At 44.8% G+C, this 19,826-nt stretch overlaps 1 protein-coding gene across 1 annotated transcript in view; it reads left to right on the forward strand.

The window, feature by feature from the left end:
* Spns3 (sphingolipid transporter 3 (putative)) overlaps positions 1-19,826 on the forward strand; it is a 133,581-nt gene that overhangs the window by 19,582 nt on the left and 94,173 nt on the right. The window lies entirely within an intron of this gene.

Consider the following 19,826-nt stretch of genomic DNA (forward strand, 5'->3'; position numbering starts at 1 on the left):
TTTGATCCCCCAGTACCCACGTAAACCAGATGCACGAGGTGGTGCATGAGGTGGCGCATACGTGTGGAGTTCGTTTGCAGTGGCTAGAAGCCCTGGTGCACTCATTCTCTCTCTCTCTCTCACTCTGTATCTTTCCTTCTCTCAAATAAAGAAATAAAAATAAAATATGTTTTTTTTTAAATAGGGCTGGAAAGATGGCTTAGCTGTTAAGGCACTTGCCTGCAAAGCCAAAGTACCCAGGTTTGATTCCCCAGGACCCAAGTAAGCCAGATGCACAAGGTAGTGCATGTATCTGGAGGTCATTTGCAGTGGCTTGGAGGCCCTGGTGTGCCCATTCATTCTCTGTCTCTCTCATTCTCCTTTTGCCTCTCTCCAATAAATAAATAATAAATTAAAAATTAAAAAAGGGATGCTAGGTGTGGTGGTTTGATTCAGATGTGCCCCATAAACTTATGTGTCCTGAATGATAGGTTTCCAGCTGGTGGAGATTTGGGAATTAATGCCTCCTGGAGGCAGTGTATTGTTTGGAGCCGGCTTATGGGTATTATAGCCAGTGTCCCCTTGCCAGTGTTTGGCACACTCTCCTGTTCCTGTTGTCTACCTAATGTTGGTGAGGAGGTGATATCTACCCTCTGCTCATGCCATTGTTTTCCTCTGCCATCATGGAGCTTCCCCTCAAGCCTGTAAGCCAAAATAAATCTTTTTTTTTTTCCCCACAAGCTGCTCTTGGTTGGGTGATTTCTGCCAGCAATGTGAACCTGACTGCAACATTGGGCATGGTGTCATACACCTTTAATTCCAACACTGGAGAGGCAAAGGTAGGAGAATCACCATGGGTTCAAGGCCACCCTGAGACTATGTAGGGAATTTCAGGTCAGCCTGGACTAGAGTGAAACCCTACCTCAAAAAAGAAATCATATATTATATATATGTAAGTACAATGATTTTTATGGGGAGGTAATATGATGGAGAATGGAATTTCAAAGGAGAAAGTGTGGGGGGGAGGGAGGGAATTAACACGGGTTTTTTTTATTATCATGGAAAATGCTAATAAAAATTTAAAAAAGAAATCATAAAAAAGATTTTTTTTTAAATTTATTTGAGACAGAGAGAGATAGAGAATGGGTATGGGTACACCAGGGCCTTTAGCCACTGCAAATGAATTCCAGGCCCATGTGCCACCTAATGCACCTGTCTTACATGAATACTGGGGAATCAAACCTGGATCCTTAGTCTTATAGGCAAGTGCCTTAACCACTAACCCATCTCTCCAATCCCCCAATATTCTTCCGAAAGAGATGCTACAAGATTTCTTGGGCATACCAAAGTGGTACGTTGCCAGTGTCACCCCCGTGTCTCTGCAGGGGGCTTTCTCAGGCTGGAGTGGGCGCTGTCTTCAGGAGGGACAACATTAAAGGAGAATGAACAGTGAGTGTGTCCTCCCAGCCCCAGCAGTTCAGTCAGTGAGTAATGGGGGTTGGCTCCCTGTGTCTCAGGTGGGAAGATTTTCCACTCCTCCCCCAGTGTTTCCAGCATCACCTTCCAAGGAAACTTCTTACATTCATCTTTGTCTCAAGGCCTGTATCTATAAGAGCCCAAGGTAAGTGAGGAGTGCATTGCCAAGCGTCATCAAAGGCCCATGGTCATCCAATTCATCCTCCTTCTAGTGAAAGTGGTCTTTCTCTTACTTCACACAATCATTTAGTTTTGTTTAGTTTAATTTAATTAATTAATTTATTTGACAGAGAAAGAGGGGGGCAGAGAGAGAGAGAGGATGGATGTACCTGGCCTCCAGCCACTGCAAACGAACTCCAGATGTGTGTGTCCCCTTGTGCAGCTGGCTTACATGAGCCCTGGGGAATCAAACCTGGGTCCTTTGGGCTTGCACGCAAACGCCTGAACTGCTAAGCCATCTCTCCATCCCCTTGTTTTGGTTATTTGAGGTAAGGTTTCACACTAGCCCAGACTGACCTGGAATTTACTAGGTAGCCTCAGGCTGGCCTTGAACTTGAACATAAACAGGGGGGTGATTTGGCCTAAGCCCACCTAACAGGAACTCAAACCTTCTGTTTCTGAAACTCAGGCAGCAAGGATGAGGAGTAGCCAGGTTTTGAGTATTATTTTTTTTGAGGCAAGGTCCCATAGAAGCCCAGGCTGACCTTAAACTTATAGTAATCTTCCTACTTCAGCCTCTGCCTTCTGGAGTGCTCTGGAGATAAGAAAGAAGAATGCTGAAGTATAATAATAAGCATGAGCCACCACACCTGGCTTACAAAGCCAATTTTGGCTCCTGTGATTCCCAAGTATTTTTCCTTTGGCTCCAAATATGAAGAGAAAGGCCCAGCACTGAACTTAGTGGAAACTTTTGTAAGGGAGTGGCTTCTGGCTGAGGTTGGGCCCCAGGGTCTTCTTCTGACTGCCTGACCCATGAGGCTCAGAGCAGCTGCCATGTCGGGAGTCCCAGCTTCCTGCACAGATATCCTCTGTTGAAGGAGACCTGGGGCTAGGGAGGAAGCTCAATGGGTAAAATAAAAGCATGGAGATATGAGTTCAATTCCTGGCGCCCATATAGGAATGGAGGGAAGGCTGGAGAGGTGGCTCAGCAGTTAAGTCACTTGCCTGCAAAGTCTAAGGACCCAGGTTCAATTCCCCAGAACCTACATAAGTCAAATGCACAAGGTGGTGCATGCACCTGGAGTTCATTTGCAGTGGCTAGTGGCCCTGGCACACCCATTTTCTCTCTCATAAATAAATGATTTTTGAAAAATTTATTTGACATAGAAAAAGGGGGAGAAAGTGAAAGAGTGGGTGTGCCAGGACCTCTAGCCACTGAAAATGAACTCCAGACACGTGTACCCCCTTGTGCATCTGGCTAATGTGGGTTCTGGGGAATAGAACCTGGGTTCATTGGCTTTGCAGGCAAATGCCTTAGCTGCTAAGCCATCCCTCCAGCCCAATTTTTTTTTTTTTTTTTTAATGGAGAACATGGCAGTTAATGGCTGTAATCCCAGCACTGGGATTGGGGGAGGGGTAGAGACAGGATGATCCCTCACCGGCTAACCTGTCTAGCTTAACTGGTAAACTTCAGGTCCATGAGAGGCCCTGTCTCAAAAAGAGGTGGAGGGCTGGGGAGATAGCTCAGTAGTTAAAGGCACTTGCTTGAAAAGCCTGATAGTCTGGGTTTGATTCCTCAGTACCTACATAAAGCCAGATGTATAAAGTACCATATTCATCTAGAGTTCATTTTCAGTGGCAAGATGCCCTGGTGTGTCCATCCTCTCTCATTCTCTTTTTCTCTCCTTATAAGTAATAGTAATAAAAAAATTTAGAAGAGGCAGACAGTGCTCCTGAGTTTAACACCTGAGGTTGTCCTCTGGCCTCCATAATTCCCATACATATGTTAAGAACAAGTATAAACATACAAACACACAAAAAGAGAGACCTATATGTGGTGGCACATGCTTTTAATCCCAGCACTCAGGAGGCCAAGGTAGGAAGATTGCTGTGAGTTCAAGGTCAGCCTGTGTAGTCTCAGGCTGACCTTGAACTCATAGTGATCCTTCTAGGTCTGCCTGTGGAATGCTGGGATCATGCCCAGAAATGATAGTTTTGAAAACATTTTTAGGGCTAGAGAGATGGCTTAACAGTTAAGGTGGCTTGCCTGTGAAGCCTAAGGACCTATGTTCAACTCTCTATGTTCAGATCCCATGTAAGCCAGATGCACAAAATGTGAGTCAAACACAAGGCCGCACATGCCCACTAGGTGACACAAACATCTGGAGTCCAGTTGCAGTGGCTGAGGCCCTGACATGCCAATTCTCTCTCTCTTCCTCTCTCTGTCCCTCTGTCTCACTCTCACATTCTCTCTAAAATAAAATTTTAAAAAACTTTAATGTTTTTTATTTATATATAAGAAAGATAGACAGTATGGGCACACCAGGGCCTCGTGCCACTGCAGAGGAACTCCAGACACATGTACCACTTTGTGTGTCTGGCTTTAGGAACCTTATTTGGCAGGTTTTGCAAGCACGTGTTTTTAACCACTGAACCGCCACTCTAGCACACTGGCGACATTTTCTGTTGCTGCCTTTCCTCTTGCCATCAAGTGTCACCTAATGGCCACTACCCCAGTAGTTACTGAGGTGGTTAGCTGTAACATTTAAGAAGAGTGCAGGAGTGCTGTTTCCATTCTAAATTCCCATTGTATAGATGGAAAATAGGCCCAAGGAAGGCCAGGGCTTGGCCCAGGGCCATACAGATGTTTAATATCATTGTTATTTTCTTTCATGAAGTACTATGGTAGAAAAGCCACTTGGCTTTAAAATTATTTACACACATATCTATACATTTTCTAAATTAAACATAAATACATATATATGAAATACAAAAAATGTTTTTAGATATGTTTTTATTTGCAAGCAGAGAGAGAGAGAGAGAGAAACAGAGAGAGAGGGAGGAAGGGAGACAGAATAACAGGGCCTCTACAAACAAACTTCAGATGCATGCAACACCTTGAGCATCTGGGTTACATGGGTTCTGGAAAATCAAACCTGGGTTATTAGGCTTTACAGGCAAGCACTTTAACTGCTAAGCCATCTGTCCAGACCTTTTTTTGGTGTTTTTGAGGTAGGTTCTCACTCTAGCCCAGGCTGACCTGAAACTCACTTTGTAGTCCCAGGCTGACCTTGAATTCATAGTGGTCCTCCTACCTCTGCTTCCAGAGCACTGGGATTAAAGGTGCATGCCCATCTGATTTATTTGGGCTTTGTTTGTTAGTTTATTCTACCCATCTAATGATAGGTAAAAAGATAATTTTTTTTTTTTTTTTGAGGTAGGGTTTCATCTAGCTCAAGTTGACCTGAAATTCACTATATAGTCTCAGGGTGGCCTTGAACTCATGATGATCTCCTCAGCCTCCCCAGTGCTGGGATTAAAGTAGTGTGCTACCATGCCTGTTGAATCTCTTAGTTTTAGTTTCCTTTTTTTTTTGATTTTTCAAGGCAGGATTTCACTTTAGCCCAGGCTGACCTGGAATTCACTATGTAGTCTCAAACTATCCTTGAACTCACAGCGATTCTCCTACCTCTGCCTCCAGAGTGTTGGGATTAAAGGTGTGCACCACCGTGCTCACAAAAAAAAAAAAAGTTGTGGGGGGGAGGGGGTTGCTGGAGACATGATTCAGTGGTTAAGGCTCTTGCCTACAAGTCCTAATGACCAGGGTTTTTATTTATTTATTTATTTAAATTTATTTATTACTTACTTGGGAGAAGGAAAGAGAAAGAGGCAGATAGAGAGATAGAGAGAAAATGGGTGCACCAGGGTCTCTAGCCCCTGCAAATGAACCTCAGATGCATGTGCTACCTTATGCAACTGACTTTGCTTGGGCACTGGGGAGTAGAACCTGGCTCCTTTGGCTTTGCAGGCAAGCACCTTAACCGCTAAGCCATCTCTCCAGCCCATGACCAGGATATGATTCTCCAAATCTGGAGTTTGCAGAGATCCTGGCACACCCACTCTCTTTCTTTCTAAGTCTGTCCTTTCTCTCTCTCTGCTTACAAATTAATTAATTAATTAATTTTTTTTAAAAAGCCAGACATGATGGCGCATACCTTTAATCCCAGCACTCGAGAGGCAGAAGTAGGAGAATTTCCATGGAGGCCACCCTGAGACTACGTAGTGAATTCCAGGTCAGCCTGGGCAAGAGCAAGACCTTGCCTCAAAAAAAACAAAACAAAACAATATATATATATATATATACATATATATATGTGTGTGTGTGTGTGTGTGTATATACACACACACACACACACACACACACACACACACACACACATATATTTAAATTTATTTATTTATTTTGGGGGGCAGGTTTCAAAGTAGGGTCTCATTCTAGCTCAGGCTGACCTGGAATTCACTATTTAGTCTCAGACTGGCCTTAAACTCACAACAATCCTCCTACCTCTGCCTCCTAAATACTGGGATTAAAGGCATTTTATCTATTTGTTTGCAAACAGACAGAGAAGAAAGAAGGGGAATGAGAGAATGGGCACACCAGGGCCTGTTTTGCAAATGAACTCCAGATGCATGTGTCACTTTGTGCATCTGGCTATATGTGGGTACTGGGGAATTGAACCTGGTTGCTAGCCTTTGCAGTCAAAAGCCTTAACTGCTGAACCATCTCACTAGCCCCTAAAATAGTTTTGTTTATTATTTATTTGCAAGGGAAGGGAAGAGAGAGAAATGGGTATGACAGAGCCTCTTGCCACTGCAACCAAACTCCAGATGCATGAGCCACTGTGTGCATCTGGCTTTATGTGGGTACTAGGGAAACTGAACCTGGGCCATCCAGGCCTTGCAAGCAAGACCTTTAACAGATGAGCCAGCTCTCCAGGCCCAGTCATTGAACTTCTGATTTTCCTGCCTGTACCTCCTGATTGCTGGGGGTACAGGTGTGTGCTGCCATGCTTGGTTTATGCAGTGTCAGGGATGGAATCCAGGGCTTCACGCATGCTAGGCAAGCACGCTACCACTGAACTTTATTCCCAGCCCTTGACTTCCACTTTCACATTATGAATGAGATTGAGCATCTAAGATAGAAACCCAGAAGCCTGTTTGGAGATTTTTTTATTATTATTTATTTATTTGCAAGCAGAGAGAGACAGAAGAGAGAAAGACAGAAAGAATGGACATGCCAAGGCCCATTCCAGCCACTACAAATGAACTCCAGATGCATGTGCCACTTTGTATATGTGGCTTTACATGGGTACTGGAGAACTGAACTCAGTAGACTCTGAAGGCAAGTGCTTTAACTGCTAAGCCATGTCTCTAGCCCTTTTCTAGTTTTTTTGAGGTAGGGTCTTGCTCTAGCCCAGGCTGACCTGGAATTCACTATGTAGTCTCAGGGTGGTCTTGAACTCACAGTGATCCTCCTGCCCTTGCTGGGATTAAAGGCGTGCGCCACCATGCCCGGCTCCTGTTTGTAACTGGATGGGGTTTAGCTGTTACCTCGGGTCGCGTTGCAGAGCTCCCTACTCCCAAAGCCTGCACACAAGAAGTAGTTGGGCAGTCTGGGCCTTCAGCTCTCACCCCTTTACCTAGTATGAGTAACAGTTTCTCCTGAATGACTGGGAGAGGCATGTCTCATTCAGCAACCCCTGTTTGTCCTGCTTTTCAGTTCCCAAGGGCTGGGACTTGGCCTCTGATGTAAAGTGGGAGGGTTCGTAGCTGGAGAGTGGCAAGATCAGACCTGCTGGCATTGGCAGTAGAGCCAGGTACATGAGGGTTGGGGAGGAGGCTGCAGCAGTACAGGTGAGGGAAAATGAGTCTGCGCTGAGCAATGGGAATGGACCCTGAGATATGTCTGAAATGGTCCCCAGGGCTTGACATAGAGGAGGAAAAGAGGCAGACTGGTGAGCCTGGGAGAAGGGGAGAGGTTAGGAGGGAGGATGGGCTATGGGTTGGAGCTTCCCAGTTGGATGGACCGAGGAGAAATAGTTTTTGGTTTGAGTATGGTGGCGCACACCTTTAATCCCAGCACTTGGGAGGCAAAGGTAGGAGGATCACCACGACTTTGAGGCCACTCTGAGACTACATAGTGAATTCCAGGTCAGACTGAGCTACAGTGAAATCCTACCTTGAAAAATAAAAACAAAAAGGAGACATAAAGGGAAGAGAAAGGAAGGGAGGAGGATACTTAATAGGTTGATATTGTATGTATGTAAGTACAATGATTGTGATGGGGAGGTAATATGATGGAGAATGGAATTTCAAAGGAGAAAGTGTGGGGGGAGGGAATTAACATGGGATTTTTTTATAATCATGGAAAATGCTAATAAAAATTAAAAAATTAAAAAATTAAAAAAATAAAAATAAAAACAAAACAAACAAAAAAAGAAATATTTTTGGGATGAATGTCCTCCTGGGGGCCATAGGAATACAATTGATACATGTCACATGTCCAGCGGAAGGACGTGAATGCAGCCAGTCTGGCCACATCAGGTTGAACCACCTCTGGGGTGTGTCCTGCCCCTGGCTTTCTGGAATGACACCACCTGCTCTTTGGGAGGTTGTTAACCCCAGAACCAAGGCTGCTCCTCCCTGATAGCCTTTGTTTAGTTCTACTTCTGCTGTCCCTAAGAAACAGGCACTGGTGGGGTGTGGAGTGGCTCTTGGCCTGGTAAGGACAGATCTTCAGAAGCTTGAGGGAATGTCAGGTCAGAAGTTGGGGAGCTAGTACCAGCTGAGTGGAGCCCTCATCCAAGCTTTCAGTTTGTTGCTGGCCTGACAGTAGAAAGTGATTAACCAGGCCTGGAGGTCATTGTCTTCACGGCTTTAGATTTCTAGATCTTCTACTCTAACCCATGTTTCTTCCCCGCCCCAGATAAGGTCTCATTCTAGCCCAGGCTGACCTGGAACACAAAGATCCTTCAACCTCTGCCTCCTGAGTGCTGAGATTAAAGGCTTGCATCACCATGCCCTGCTCCAGCCCATTTTTCTCCTAGTGACTTCTCTCTGAGTTCCCAGTCCCAAAGGAAGAGTTTTCTCAAGTGGCAGTAAAAACACCCACTGCAGGGCCAGAGGAGTCTCAGCAGTAAAGCACCTAGCATGCATGAGGCCCTGGGCTGGCTCCCCAGCCCTCTCCACAAATAAACAAAGCCCAAACATTCTAAGCATTTTATCTCTTTTGTTAGGGTTGTCAGTTAAATTTAAATTTATTTATTTATTTATTTTGGTTTTTCGAGGTAGGGTCTCGCTCTAGTCCAGGCTGACCTGGAGCTCACTATATAATCTCAGAGTGGCCTCAAACTCACAGCAATCCTACCTCTGCCTCCAGAGTGCTGGGATTAAAGGCATGCACCACCATGCCCAGCTTAAATTTGAATCAAAAATTTTTTGTTATTTATTTATTTAATTTGAGAGAGAGAGAGAGAGAGAGAGAGAGAGAATGGGTGTGCCAGGGCCTCTAGCCACTGCAAAGGAACTCCAGATGCATGTGTGACCTTGAGTTTCTGGTTTACATGGGAACTAGGGAATCAAACCTGGGTCCTTAGGCTTCACAGATAAGCACCTTAAACTTTAAGCCATCTCTCTGGCCCTAAATTTGAATTTTGTATAATGAATTTTATTTATTTATTTAGTTTGAGAGAGGGGGATGGGGATAGTGATGTCAGGGCCTCCAGCCACTACAAATGAACTCCAGACTTGCACTCCACCTTGTGCATCTGGCTTATGTGGGTTCTGGGGAATCGAACCTGAGTCCTTAGGCATTGCAGGCAAGCACCTTAACTGTTAAGCCGTCTCTCCAGCTCCTGTATAATGAAATGAACTTTTTAGTGTAAGATCCTATGTAATATCTGGTATATACTTGGGCTGAAAAATTAGTTGTTTGGGGCTGGAGAGACGGTTTCGTAGTTTAGGTGCTTGCCTGCAAAGGCTAAGGACCCAGATTTGATTCCCCAATACCCACGTAAAGCCAGATGCACAGGTGGCACATGAGTCTGGAGTTTGTTTGCAGTAGCTGGAGGCCCTGAAGCTCCTATTCTTTGTGTGTGTGTCTGTCTGTCTTCTCTCTTTCTGCTTGAAATTAAAAAGTTTTTTTTGTATTAAAAAAATTAGCCGGGTGTGGTGGTGCATGCCTTTAATTCTAGCACTTGGGAGGCAGAGGTAGGAGGATCGCTGAGTTCAAGGCCACCTTGAGACTACATAGTGAATTCCAGAATTCCAGGTCAGCCTGGGATAGAGTGAGACCCTACCTCGGAAAAACAACAACAAAATTAGTTGTCAGTGTTGGGGTTTGTGGTGGTTTGATTCAGATGCCCCCATAAATTTAGGTGTTCTGAATGCCAGGTTCCCAGCTGATGAAGATTTGGGAATTAATGCCTCCTGGAGGCTGGAGGTAGTGTATTGTTGGGGGCGGGCTTATTGGTGTTTCCCCATGCCAGTATTTGGCATACTCTCCTGTTGCTGGTGTCCACCTTATGTGGGCCAGGGAGTGATGTCCACCCTCCGTTCATGTGATCATTGTCCCCTGCCATCATGGAGCTTCCCCTTGAGCCTTTAAGCCAAAAAAAAAAAAAAAAGCTGCTTTTGGTTGGGTGATTTCTACCAGCAATGTGAACCTGACTGCAATAGGGTTATAGCTCAGTTACAGAGCATATGCTAAGAGACACGAATGAGGCCCTGAAGCCAAACAAAAACATTGAAAAAAATAAAATAAAATTTGTTCACATGAAATTCGAATTTAGCTGGGTGTGGTGGCTCTTACCTTTAATGTCAGTACTTAGGCAGGAGGATCCCCATGAGTTCTAGGCCAGTCCGGGGCTACAGAGTAAGTTATAGGTCAGCATGGGCTAAAGTGAAACTCTGCCTCAAAGGAAAAAAAAAAGAAAGAAATTCAAATTTAACTATTCTCTGTCTCTTCTCTATCTGTCCCCCCAACACACACACTTCTGACAGTGAGGTTATGCATCTCTCTGTCCTGGAAGGTGTGATCCTCCTGCTTCACACATGCTTTGGTCCTTTAACTCCAGCCATGTTTGCCAGGACGCTGGGGTGGGGGAGCGTAGTTCACTCTCCTTTTCTGACAAAGGAAAATAAGTTCCTAAGAAGGTAAGTCACTTCTTAAGGCTAGAGGTAACCAAGGACAGGATCCCAGTGCCAGCCAGCCTGGCGGCAAGGTTGCGGTACCCACCCTCCCCAGCGCAGGAGGGTCGTCCATCTTGCTTTCTACACTGCGATTCACACCAAGGGAGGGAGAAAGGCAAGACAGCTTGGGTGCTCGAATATTCAAAGTGATTTTTCAACCAAGGGCCTCTTAGTAAGAACAATACCAACCTCATTTGCATAACTTTCGGAGTTGACAAAGGCTATCCCCAGCAGTTAATTAGAATGACAAAGAAGGCAGATGGGAGCGAGAGAGGCCTGTTCTCCCCGTTGAAGGGTCCCGGGACTTTTCCTGAGTGTCCCAAGGTCTCGGGTGGGTGTTGGGCAGAGCCTCCCCAGCAAACTTCCAGGCACCTGAAGGCTCTGAACGATCTGCACAGCGACTCCTAAGACCCTGGGGAGTGTGCTCACCTGGCACTTCTTGAGGGACTGCATTTCCCACCTTGGCTCGTCTTTACTCAGCCAGAGTTTGAAAGATGGGTGTGTGTGTGTGTGTGTGTGTGTGTGTGTGTGTGGAGAACAGCTGCCAGGGGTGAAGACAGTGGAAAAAATGTGGTCAAAATGAGTCTTATGTAAATCAGACATTTCATTTTGGGTCCTTTACCTCAGGCTTTGAGTTGGTGGAGGTAGCTAAGTGTGGGTGTTTGAGTTTTCTTCCCCTTTTTGCAGATGTGGGGCAATGAACTGGTGATGGGAAGGGAAGACATGGGCTTTGGGCCACCAGGGTTTAAGGTATGGACCTTAAGGAATGTTTTTTTGTTTTGTTTTTCTTTCTATTTATTTATTTGAAAACAGAGAGAGAGAAAATGGGCATGCTGGGGCTTCTTGCCACTGTAAATGAATTCCAGATGCATGTGCCACTTTGTACATCTGGCTTTATGTGGGTACTGGTGAATTGAACCCAGGACATCAGGCTTTGCAAGCAAGCACTTTAACCACTGAACTATCTCTCCAGCCTCAGGAAGGTATTTTGTTTTATTTATTTACTTTTGGGTTTTTGAGATAGGGTCTTGCTCTAGCCCAAGTTAACTTGGAATTCACTATATAGTTTCAACCTGGCCTTGAACTTACAGAGATCCTCCTCCTACCTCAGCTTCCAGTGTGCTGGGATTAAAGGTACCACCACACCTAGCTGTTTATTTATTTATTTATTTTATTTTATTTATTGGAGAGAGAAAGAGAGAGAGAGAATGGGTACACCAAGGCTTCTACCGCTGCAAACTCTAGACACATGCACCACATTGTACAGTTGGCTTATGTGGGTCCTGGGGAATTGAACCTGAGTCCTTTGGCTTTGCAGGCAAAATCCTTAATTGCTAAGCCATCTCTCCAGCCCATTTTTTGTTTGTTTTCAAGATAGGGTCTTACTCTAACCCAGGCTGATCTGGAATTCACTATATAGTCCCAGATTGACTTCAAACCACAGCCATCTTCCTACCTCAGCCTCGTGGGTGCTGGAATTAAGGATTATTTTATTTTATTTATTTGAAAGGGGCAGATATATATAGAGAGAATAGGCATGCCAGGGCCTCTAGCTACTGCCAATGAACTCCACATGCATGCACCACCTTGTGTATCTGGCTTACGTGGGTTCTGAGGAATCGAACCTGGGTACTTAGGCTTCACAAGCAAGTGTCTTAACTATTAAGCCATCTCTCCAGCCCAGGAATGTTTTTATTTTATTTTATTTATATTATTTCTTTTTTTTTTTGTTTGTTTGTTTTTTCAAGGTAGGGTCTCACTCTATCTCAGGCTGACTTGGAATTCACTATGTATTCTTAGGGTGTCCTCAAATTCACAGTGATCTTCCTACCTCTGCCTCCCGAGTGCTGGGATTAAAGGCCAGGAATGTTTTTAAATAGGTAAAGTTGGAGCTGGGCTGAGACTACATAGAGAATTCCAGGTCAGCCTGGGCTACAGCAAGAGCCTACCTAGAAAAACAAAAACAAACAAACAAACAAACAAAATTGGGGCTGAGGAGATGACTCAGTGATTAAAGGTGCTTGCTTGTACCTGACTGACCAGGTTCAATTCCCCAGCCATCCACTAAAGCAGGATGCAAAGTGACATGCATCTGTGACCTCTGCAACATACCTGAGAGGTCTTGAAGCTATCCTTTGACCTATGCATACACACCATACATGCATGCCTGTGCACACACAAATAAATAAATAAATAAAATGAATAAGAAAAAATAAAAATAAAAGTAAATAAAAAACAACACTCCAATACTGGAGAGATAGCTTAGAAGTTAAGGCGCTTGCCTGTGAAGCCAAAGGACCAAAGGACCCAGGTTTGATTCCCCAGTACTCACGTAAGCCAGATGATGTACAAGGGGGTCCATGCATCTGGAATTTGTTTGCAGTGGCTGGAGGCCCTGGCATACCTATTCTCTCTGTTGCTCTTCTGTCTATGCTTACAAATAAATAAATAAAATAATTAAAAACAAATACACTCCACAGTATGCATGATGGTGCACATCTTTAAACCTGTCACTGAGGAGGCAACAACCAAAAACAAACACAATAAAAAAAAAAAAAACAGGGCTGGAGAAATGGCTTAGCAGTTAAGGTGCTTGCCTGTGAAGCCTAAGAATACAGGTTTGATTTTACAGATCCCACATAAGCCAGATGCACAGTGGCACATGCATCTGGAGTTTGTTTGCAGTGGCTAGAAGTCCTGGCACGTCCATTCTCACCCTCTCTCTTTCTGTCCCTAATAAATAAATAAATAATAAGTATTAAGTATTAAGCCGGGCATGGTAGGACACACCTTTAATCCCAGCACTTGGGAGGCAGAGGTAGGAGGACCGCTGTGAGTCTGAGGCCACCCTGAGATGCCACCATAGTGAATTCCAAGTCAGCCTGGGATAGAGTGAAACCCTACTTTGAAAAACCAAAAAACAAACAAACAAATAAAAAGAAAACCAGCCATGAGGATGAGTATATGGATATTTTTCTCTCATCCTTTTTTTTTTTCAAGGTAAGGTCTCACTGTAGCCAGGCTGACCTGGAATTCACTATGTAGTTTGAGTCTGGCCTCAAAATTACAGCAATTCTCCTACCTCTGCCTCCCAAGTGTTGGCATTAAAGGTATGTGCCACCATACGCCACACTCTCAGCTCCCATATGTTTCTTTTCTCTTTCTTTTTTTTTTTTTTTTTTTTTTTTTGAAGTAGGGTTTGGAACCAGGCCAGGCTAACCTGGAATTCACTATGTAGTCTCAGGGTGGCCTGAAACTCTTGGTGATACTTCTGCCTTCCAAATGCTGGGATTAAAGGCATGCACCACCATGCCTGGCTTACCATTTTGTTGTTGTTGTTTGTTTTTGTTTTTTGAAGTAGGGTCTGGAACAAGACCAGGCTAACCTGGAGGGCACACTCTACTGTTACATTGTCCACCTTATGTTGGCCAGAGGGTGATGTCCATCATCTACTCATGCCATCATTTCCCCTGCCATCATGGAGCTTCCTCCTGGAGCCTATAAGCCAAAATAAACCTCTTTTTCCCCACAAGCTGCTCTTGGTTGGGTGATTTCTACAAGCAATGTGAACCTGAGTGCAACTGTAAAGTGGTGCTGAGGAGTGGGTTGTTGCTAGTCACCTGTGTGGCTTTGGCCTTTTGGCTGATTTTCAAGAGGAATGTGGAAGGATTTGAAAGCTTGACCTAAGAGATGCCTTGTAGTGCTCTAAGTACAGCTTGATGGACTATTCTGGTCAGAGTTGAAAGACCTGAATGCGCCAGGCGTGGTGGCGCATGCCTTTAATCCCAGCACTTGCGAGGCAGAGGTAGGAGGATCTCTGTGAGTTCAAGGCCACCCTGAGACTCTATAGTGAAGTCCAGGTCAGCCTGGGCTAGAGTGAAACCCTATCTCAAAAAACCAAAAATAAATAAATAAATAAATAAAGCAAAGTGTTAAAGTCTAGTTATATTTTTACATGTGTATGATAAACTTTGAAAATACACAGTTTTCCTCTTTTTCACCCTTTTGTTTCCTTAGATCCATTCTCCATTTTTCTTTTTAAATCTTCCATCAAAACCTTTTTTTAAAAATTTTATTTATTTATTTATTTCAATTTTTATTAACATTCTATGATTATAAAAAGTATCCCATGGTAATACCCTCCCTCCCCCCACTTTCCCCTTTGAAATTCCATTCTTCATCATATCCCCTCTCTATCTCAATCAGTCTCTCTTTTATTTTGATGTCATGATCTTTTCCTCCTCTTATGATGGTCTTGTTTAGTTAGTGTCAGGCACTATGAGGTCATGGATATCCAGGCCATTTTATGTCTGGAGGGAGCACATTGTAAGGAGTCCTACCCTTCCTTTGGCTCTTACATTCTTTCCGCCACTTCTTCCGCATTAGGCCCTAGGTTCAGGTTTCCTGTGACACTTACCTAGACTGTGTTGGGCCACTCTCTTGCCAACTCTGTGTGCTTCTATCTAGGCCTCAGGTTTCCTTTTCCTCAGGCAGGATAGCAACAAGGACACAGATTTGCCCACTGCTACTTATTGCCTCTCTTTGCCCTCGGTCTGGTTCCATTTGTTCTGAATTTGTAAACTTCCTCCAGACATCTGTGCTTTTTTCTTTTTCTCCTTTTTTTTTTTTTTTAGGTAGGATCTTAGAGCCTAGAGTGACCAAAGAAATGAATTTTTTTTTTTTTTTTTTTTTTTGTTGTTGTTCCCAGATAGGGTCTTATTCTAGCCCAGACTGAATGGGTGTGCCAGGGTATCTTCCAACTACAAACAAACTCGAGATGTATGCATTACTTTGTGCTTTATGTGGGTACTGGGGAATAGAACCTGGGCCATCAGGCTTTGCAAGCAAGTGCCTTTAACTGCTGAGCCACTTCCCCAGTCCCCTGTATTGCTCTTATTTATTTATTTATTTATTTTTTTGAGGTAGGGTCTCACTCTAGCTCAGGCTCACCTGGAATTCACTATGGAGTCTCAGGGTGGCCTCGAACTCATGGTGATCCTCCTACCTCTGCCTCCTGGGTGCTGGGATTAAAGGCATGCGCCACCATGCCTGGCTCGCTTTTATTTATTTATTTATTTATTTGAGAGAGAGAGAGACAGACAGACAGAGAGAAAGAGTCAGAGTGAGTATGGATGCACCAGGACCTTCTGCCACTGCAAAGAAAATCTGGCTTTCGGCAGATACTGGGGATCAAATTCATGGGTCAGCCTCTGCAAGCAAGTCACTTTAACTACTGAGCCATTTATCCAGACTTGTGTTGAATTTTAGTTCATGTTTTTTTTGTTGTTTTTGGACATAGGGTCTCACTAGCTCTATCCCAAGGCTGACCTGGAACTCTCTCTGTGTAGTCCCAGGCTGGCCTCAAACTCAGAAATCCTCCAACCTCTGCCTCCCAAGTGCTGGGATTAAAGGCGTGTGCCACCTTGCCTTGTTCTTTGTGTGCTTTTTTTCTTCTTTTTTCTTTCCTTTCCTTTTTTTTTTGAAGTGAGGATCCAGTCTGCCTCCTGTTTAGCGCTAGTGTTTGACAGACAGAGGAGCATCAGGGTGTCAAGGTTTCATTAATCCTAAGTGTCCCCATTCTAAGCCTGTTTGTGTCCATCTGCCCTTGCTTACCTGCTACTGAGTACTGGCTATCCCCTAACTTCTTCCCACTTGCTTCGTTCTTTGGTCACGAGTTTCATTTCCCTGAGGAAACATCCACTTAGCTCTGCCCACCCAGGAGCATATGTCTACGTTGTCTCTGACTTTATAGGGGTCTCTGGTTGCCAGAAGATCCTGTGTCTGTGAGCACAGAGGTTGGAAAGGGATTTGGAAGAACTAAGTCAGAGAGAAATCATTTATAACAAATAGTTTAGGGCAAAATTCTGTGCTTAGTTAGCATATGGATCCTTTAATTTTTTTTTTTTAATTTAGTTTTACTTGAGACAGAAAGGAAGAGAGAAAAAGAGAGAATGGGCGTGCCAAGACCTCTAGCCACTGCAAATGAACTCCAGACACATGGGCCACCTTGTGCATCTGGTTTACATGAGACCTGGAGAATTGAACCTGGGTCCTTTGGCTTCGCAGGTATGTGCCTTAACTGCTAAGCCATCTCTCCAGCCTGCATATGGATACTTTTTTTTTTTGAGGTAGGGTCTCATTCTAGCCCGGGCTAACCTGACCTGGAATTCACTATGTAGTCTCAAGGTGGCCTCAAACTCATAGCAATCCTCCTATCTCTGCCTCCCAAGTGCTGGGATTAAAGGCATGCACCACCACGCCCGTCTTCTGCCTATAGATACTTTTATTAAAGCATCTTATTCAAGTCTGGGATGTCATCCTAGGTTTGGTTCCCAGTACCATAAATGATGTGATAGTGTACACGTATAGTACCTGTAATCCCAGCATCAGGGAGGTAAAGATAGCAGGATTAGAATTTCAAGGTCATTTTTGGCTACATAGCAAGTTTGAAGATAGCCTGGGCTACTGAGTCATTTCCAAGTCAGCTTGGGCTAGAGTGAGGCCCTGTTTCACCAGAAAGTAAAACAAAACAGAACAAAACCCTTAAAACATGAATAAGCAGAACAAGTAAACTGGGCTGGTGCAGGGCATGGTGGCTCATGCCTTTAATCCCAGCACTTGGGAGGCAGAAGTAGGAGGATTACCACAAGTTCAAGGCTACCCTGAGACTATATAGTGAATTCCAGGTCAGCCTGGGATAAAGTGAGACCCTACATTGAAAGAGAGAGAGAACAGGGCTGGGGAGATGGGTCTATGGTTAAAGGCTCTTGCTTGCAAAGCCTGAGGTTGAATTCTCCATGGCATACATAAAGCCCAAAATGTAAAGTGGCATATGCATCTGGTGTCCCCTCCCCCGCCCCCCAAGGTAGGGTTTTACTCTAGTCCAGGCTGAACTGGAATTCACTCTGTAGTCTCAGGGTGGCCTCAAACTCACAACGATCCTTCTGCCTCTCGAGTGCTGGAATTAAAGGCGTGAGCCACCATGCATGGCCAGCATCTGGTGCTCTTTTGCAGGAGCAAGAGACTCTGACATGTCCATACATACACAAACATACATGTATATAACTAATAATTTTTATTTAGTTATTTTTTAAATATTTTAATTTATTTTATGGCCAGAAAGGAGGGGGGGAGAGAGAGAGAGAGAGAGGAGAGAGAATGGGCATGACAAGGCCTCCAGCCACTGCAAACAAACTGCATGAGTCACCTGGTGCATCTGGCTTATGTGGGTCCTGGGGAATAGAACCAAAGTCCTTTGGCTTTGCAGGCAAGCGCCTTAATGAGTAAGCCATCCCTCCAGCCCCTAATAATTTTAAAAATTTTATTTATTTCATTAGGCAGAGAGAGAGAGAGAAAGAATGGGCATGCTAGGGCCTTCAACCACTGCAAACAAACTCCAGACACATGCACCACTTTGTGCATCTGGTTTACATGGGCCTTGGGGAATTGATTCTGGGTCCTTTGACTTTGCAGGCAAGCATCTTAAATGCTAAGCCATCTCTCAAGCCCAACTAATAAATTCTTTTTTTTTTTTTTTGGTTTTTCAAGGTAGGGTCTCACTTTGGCTCAGACTGACCTGGAATTCACTATGTAGTCTCAGGGTGGCCTCGAACTCTCAGCGATCCTCCTACCTCTGCCTCCCGAGTGCTGGGATTAAAGGCGTGTGCCACCACGCCCGGCCCAACTAATAAATTCTTAAAACTTAGAAAAAGACTCAAAACACAACACAACAGATTAAAAAAAAAAATCACATAAAAGTCTATGCTCTGAGTGAAACTCAAAGCAGTCCTTAGAGCTTTATATCAGTTCACCCCAGAAACTAACTGGGCAAGCTCTGTTTCAGCCTCAATTTCCTAGCATTGACTAGCAATATGTCTGACCCTGTGCCTTCCTGGCAGACACTGCCAAATCTAAGTGGAAGAGGAGGAGTAGGGGACACCACCTGTCTGACCCTGTTGGAAAGGTAAAGGGTCCAGAAACAATCCCCATCATCCTTTAGACAGGTGCCTGCAGGAGGGAGGAGGTGGAAGTGGTACTTTTTCCAGGTAGGGTTTCGCTCTAGCCCAGGCTGACTTGGAATTAATCTCAGGCTGCCCTTGAACTCCCAGCGATCCTCCTACTTCAGCCTCCCTAATGTTGGGATTAAAGGCATGTGCCACTACATCAGGCTAAAGTAGTAGGGTTTTTTGTTTTTTTTTTTGACTTTTCAAGGTGGGGATTCATTCTATCCAAAGCTGACCTTGAATTCACTATATATACTCAGGGTAGCCTCAAACTCATGGGTATCCTTCTACCTCTGCCTGTCAAGTGTTGGGATTAAAGGAGTGTGCCACCATGTCTGAGGTTGGGCCTTTTTTTCCTTCCGAGGTAGGGTCTCACTCTAGCCCAGGCTGACCTGGAATTCACTCTGTAGTCTCAGGGTGGCCTCGAACTCATGGTGATCCTCCTACTTCTGCCTCCTGAGTGCTGAGATTAAAGTTGTGTACCACCACGCCTGATTTAAGCTTGGTACTCTTGAAAGTTGACTGAGTGCTTATCTTCCTCTGTCTGTGTTTAGTAGGGTAGACAGTTTAGCCTCCGTAGGATATTTATATGAAGGGAATTGGTGATTGCTATAGTATCCTGTGCCTCAACACTGGAACTAAGTCCCTATTTCCCAGATTCGTGCTGATGCTCTCAGGCTGACGCTACTGGGCAATGGCTGTGCCCCAGCAGAGACTCGTGATTGTCCAGCAAGTCAGCTTACCACCAGGAGGGGCTCTCGGAATTGGAATTAATACATAGAGATGGGAGCTGGTGACAGCCGACTGGGCCCTGGGGCGGAAGTGGACCCGGCTTGTCTTCAGTCTGTGGGTCATGGGTACCCTTCTTTCCAGGCTCCTGTACCTCAGCCCCTCCTCGGTCGCAGTTAGGGTGGAAGGAAGGAAGCTGCGGAAGAAAGAGAGGCGGGCCTTTTCCTCCCCTGCTGCTCTCAGCATCGTTTTGGTCAAGTAAATACACTAGGGGCCAGGGGAGAAATGCAGGGCCGGCAGAGATGAGCAAGCGGGGGTGAGGGGGCGGGGGTGTCAGGTGGGAACAGGCATTTGGACTTGTGTATGGCTGAATAAGCAGAGCAGTGCCTACCCTCCGAGCCTTAGTGCACCCAGGTGTGCCTGGAGACCCTCGGCTTCTCTCCCTATTGC

This window comes from Jaculus jaculus, chromosome 9 (genome assembly GCF_020740685.1).
Source record: "Jaculus jaculus isolate mJacJac1 chromosome 9, mJacJac1.mat.Y.cur, whole genome shotgun sequence".
Taxonomy (NCBI): domain Eukaryota; kingdom Metazoa; phylum Chordata; class Mammalia; order Rodentia; family Dipodidae; genus Jaculus; species Jaculus jaculus.